The 4,802-nt window shown below is 41.9% G+C and overlaps 1 pseudogene; it reads right to left on the bottom strand.

The window, feature by feature from the left end:
* Positions 1-1,839: 1,839 nt before the first annotated feature.
* Positions 1,840-2,557, bottom strand: LOC116465421 (ADP-ribosylation factor-like protein 8B; annotated as a pseudogene).
* Between the last annotated feature and the right edge of the window lie 2,245 nt (positions 2,558-4,802).

Below are 4,802 nucleotides of genomic sequence, written 5' to 3'. Positions count from 1 at the left end.
TTTTTCAAAAACCCTCTCTGAATCCCATGTTCTCTTTCTGCTATTTCCTCATTTTTCTGCACCTCTCTGGAACAAACCTCCTTGAATACGTGATTATACTTGCTATCACCAATTGCTCTCTTTCCATTGTATCTTGAATCCACTCCCATCACACCTTCATCACTCATCTAAATCTGGTTTTCTTAATGCCACAGAGGATCTCTACGTTTTTAAATTGAATGCCATTCATCTTACTTGGCTAGTTGGCAACTGGTTATGCAGTTGATCACTTTCTCTTTGAAATACTTTCCTCTCTTTGCTTTCAGTACACCACACTCTTCTGTTTTTCTTCCTACCTCGCTGGCTACTGCTTCTTTGTTCCTCTACTTACTGGTTCCTCCTTTTATTCCCAGTTAACTTTAGAGTGTCCTAGCCCAGTCTTTAGATCTCTCCATTTACACTTAGTTCCATGGTGATGTTATCCAGTTGCATGGTTTTATCTATATCTATATCATCTATATCTATATCTATATCTATCTGTCATCTGCAACCAGGACCCTCAGGCTTCTGTGTTGAAGATAGATTGTTGGGGATATGGTGTCAGGATAAAATGGGGGACGTTATGATGCTACTGCAGTAATGGTAGCAGTAGAAAGAGTGAGAAATGGTCATATTCTGGATGGATTTTTGAAGTAAAGACAATAGGATTTACTGATGGAATGGATGTGGACTGTTAGGAAAAAAAATTCGAGAATAACACTATTGTTTTTGTCCTGAATTACTGGAAAGATGAAATTGCCCTTAGCTGATGTGAGAAATACCATGATTGGAGCAGATTTGGTATGTGTAAATGGATGATGGTGGTGGGTGGGCAGGGAATCGAGAGTTCATTTTTGTATAGGTTGAGATGAATATTTGATATCCAAATATATATGTTGATTAGGCAATTTGAACCTATGAGACTATCTACCTCATGAGATGATGAGCTCCCCTGGGGCAAGGCTTGTGTCTTGTTTGTTGTGTTTGGCATAGTACTTGGCACATAGTAAGTACTCCAATATTTTAATTGTTGAATGTAAGATGTTTTTCTTTTTCTTTTTTTTTTTTTGACATTCTTAACAGGTTTTATTTTGTTGGGTGGAATGCTCTAAATTCATGAAAGCTTTTGGAAAATCTTCAATTCTCAACCCCTTAAAAAAGTATCCTGAACCAGGAAGAAAAAAACAAGAGATAGAAATAATTATCTGGACAGATACAAAACAAGATGCTTTAGTTCCTCCCATATCCCAACTGCCATCTGGTGATAAAGAGTTCTCAGAAAGCAGAATATCTTTAACATTCATCAGGTAGAATCTCACCAGTGTAAAGAATCAACATTGATCTGGTGCCTCCACTCACTCTCTGCAGACCGTTTTGGATTCCTAAGATGTAATTATACATTTCACATGCATTTGTGAGATAAAATAAACATTATGTTTACATATATCCCACGAGTCATTCACGTTTGAAGGTTTTCTAAATACTGTGTGTGGCACTAGAAACTTCATGCTGTATCAAGTCAGTGTCAGTATTAAGCTACTGGACTCTATAATGAAATATTATAGATAGACATTTACTGAAAACCAATATAAAAATCTGGCCCAGAACCAGAATGGAAATATGCAATTTTCTTGATTAAAGATGGTCAAAAGTATATGGTTTTTTTTTAAAAAAAAAAAAAAGCTCTACACATGGTTTAAGACAGGTATGTGTAAGCAGCCTTTTTGTGTGTGCTGACTTTATCATGACAACTGTAGCTGATACTCATCTTCAGCAGTGCACATGAGAAACAAACTCTGAAAAAGGCAATTTCTTGGGTTTGGGAAGGACCGTATTCTGGGAATTACTTCAGAGGAACGGACAAAAATTCTAGGATTATAGCCAAGAAGGACTAGAAGACTTCAGGAGATGCTTCAGCTTCTAGATTTTGAATGCTGAATAAGCCACTGAAGTGTGATATCTATATTATCCTTTTCTTTGCGAGAAATTGAATAGCAGCAAATTTCTCTATCCTGAATGACAGATTCATTTTTTTCAATTGGCTGTTTCTCATCCAAGGCATTAGGAAGATCTCTCTTGTTTCCAAGCACTAGCACTGGAATTCCTTGTAATCGTGGTTTATCTAGAAGATTATGTAGCTTATTTTGGGAAGCTTCTATCTTTTCACGATCTGCAGCATCTATCATGTAAACAATAGCATTGACTCCTCTGCAATACCTCTCCCACATGCTTCGAAATCGGGGTTGTCCTCCTATGTCCCAGATCTTTATTGTGACGTTACTTTAGTTACCTTCCTCATGTTGAAGCCCACTGTGGGTATCATATCTTCACTGAATTGACCTGACGCGATGACATTGATGAAGGTGGTCTTACCCGAGTACTGCAGCCCCACGAGCGTCAGCTCCATCTCTTCCTTCCAGAAGAGCGAACGGAACCAGTCCAGCAGGCGGGAGATGAGTGCCAGCATGATGGCGGCCGGGAACGAGAACAGACGGGAGGACGAAGAGCGGCGGCGTCGACGACTTCCACACTAGCGGGCCTCCGCCCGGACCCCCCAACGGCTCCTTGGTGCCCTGGCGCGACACGGGTGGACACCCGAATGTAAGATGTTTTTCAAAGTAATTTTTATTGTGACCCTTCTGGGATTATCCTGACCAGCTAATTACTTCCTCCTGTGGCACAAGCTCACACCTTATAGCACTCATCACAAAGATGTGACGCTTTCTCTGCCTCCCCAGCGCAGACTTTGGATTCGACTAATATAAGGTATTACTGTGCATTAGCTACTTTCTTAGGCCCTGGGGTTATGAGGCATATTTTAACCATTCAGGCAAGTTAAGGATGAGAAACTGAACTATAAGGAGAGTCAGCAAAAATAGAGGAAAGGAAGCTAACTTGAGAGTCATCAAGATTAGAACCCAGTGACTGTCTTGATGTATGAACTGAGCAAAAAGTGAATGTATAGTGATAACATTCCCTGACGTTGGAAATCAGGTTGGTGAGGTGGAGGTTTTGAATTAATTTGCGTTGTCTTTGTAACAAGATAGAGTTTTGTGTCAGTTGTTGAATATACAGTTTGGAGCTCAGTGGAAAGACTGGGTCAGAAATGTGGCTTTGAGAATGACCAGTACATTAACAGTAATTGAGGTTTGGGGTATGGATGTACAATTATCCCCTTTTGCCAGATCTAGAAACTGGTGCTCAGAAATGTTAAGTAACTTGTCAAATCTCTGAGCTAGAATTCTAAACTTCATTTTCCCCCACATTCCATTCGTGTGAATTTGACTTTATAATCTGCATTCTCCCCACAGGGTCAGGCATTTGTCCTAAAAGTTACAAAAACACTTGCTCAAGAATTTTGTAATATTTTCTTTGTGCTGTTTTATTGCCCTTTGTTCATGTTTATCATTTTGCCCTAAAATCATTCTTTGGTCACTTCAGCCAGAAATTTCCTTCCAGAGGGAAGGGAGTGACCCAAATCTTTTACTCACTTTTAACCTGTTGAGTGCAGCAAGCACAACCTTGAGCTATGCTGTTCTGCCATGGCTCCTTAAGAGGTCAGGCGTTCCAGGGAGACTAGTGCCTGCCTTAACCCAAGTAACTGGAGAAGGAAGGACAAGGTCCCCTTAGGTCTTCTTAGAGGTTCCAGGGAATATGAGTATGATGGCCATTATTAAGAGGCTTGTTGTGTGGCCAGGATTACTAAAGCTCCCTTTGGCGGTGGATCACTCACCCAGTGATGGTGCTGGGATTGGGGTGGGAGGCTCGACTGAAAAGGTAGCAGGAAAGAATTCTAGGAACGTCTTGGTATGGCAAGCTACACTGAGAGACCTCCCAAAGCAGGTGTGTAGGAGGGACTTTGTTTAATCTGTGTGTGAGGGAGAATGCGAATAGGTTATCACTAGGAGGGGCTTACCTTTCTTAGCAGCTCCTTGTAGATCTCAGCTTGCGACTCAGCCTCCCTCTTGGACTTCATTTCATTCCAAAGGTTTCAGAGAATTCCACATAATATTTCAATTAATAATAACTATGTATTTCCCTGAATAGCAAAATATTGGACATTCCTAGAGAGAGGCAAAAGGGCCAGAGTCCCACCACCACAGTTATGAGCAGCTCATCTCATTGTTAGACTCATGTGTGGCATTAAATTCTAGATTTGTTGTCACTTTCTGTGTTAATAGGACACTTTCCAAAAGCCTTGTCTTCTTTTGACACCCAAGGTGATTGGCTTCGGTGTTTTCAGAAATGCAGTGGGACACAATGAAGAGATGTAGAAGGGTGACAGGAACCAAGGGCTGGAGCTGCCAGGCTTCTGTGGTGCCGTCCTTAGCAGGAAAAAGTGTAGGAGTCATCCCCTGAGGAAAAGGCACCAGGTAGATCCTGGGAGGGGATTCAGCTGACTGGGTGCCCACCATTAGTTACTGTGAAGATAAATTCAAGGAGCAAGGATCATGGCAAGGAGAGTGGTGGAGAAGGACTCCAGGCACAGGTGGTATAGAAACAGTAGGGCTGGGTATAAGCATGTGGGCCTCTGTCATGTCCCCACTGGGGTTGTGAGATCTTGGAGACCTAGTGGGCAGAACCCTGGGGTATAGCTTTGGAACTAGATTGCTTTTGGTTCTGCTGCACTGCCTTCAAGTCATTGGCCAGCTGTTCTTTAAGGTGAACCCCTTCTGGATTAGGGGCAGGAAGGGTGTCTTGTGGGATGGGTAGTTCCTGGAGCAATGCCTCCCCTTGGTGGTTTAGACTTCCAAGAGGCTTCTGTGTGGATATGTTCTCTGGTG

Source organism: Hylobates moloch, unplaced genomic scaffold (genome assembly GCF_009828535.3).
Source record: "Hylobates moloch isolate HMO894 unplaced genomic scaffold, HMol_V3 SCAFFOLD_5045, whole genome shotgun sequence".
Classification (NCBI taxonomy): domain Eukaryota; kingdom Metazoa; phylum Chordata; class Mammalia; order Primates; family Hylobatidae; genus Hylobates; species Hylobates moloch.
Note: the sequence above shows the minus strand (reverse complement) of the source record. Positions and strands in the feature narration are given on the sequence as shown.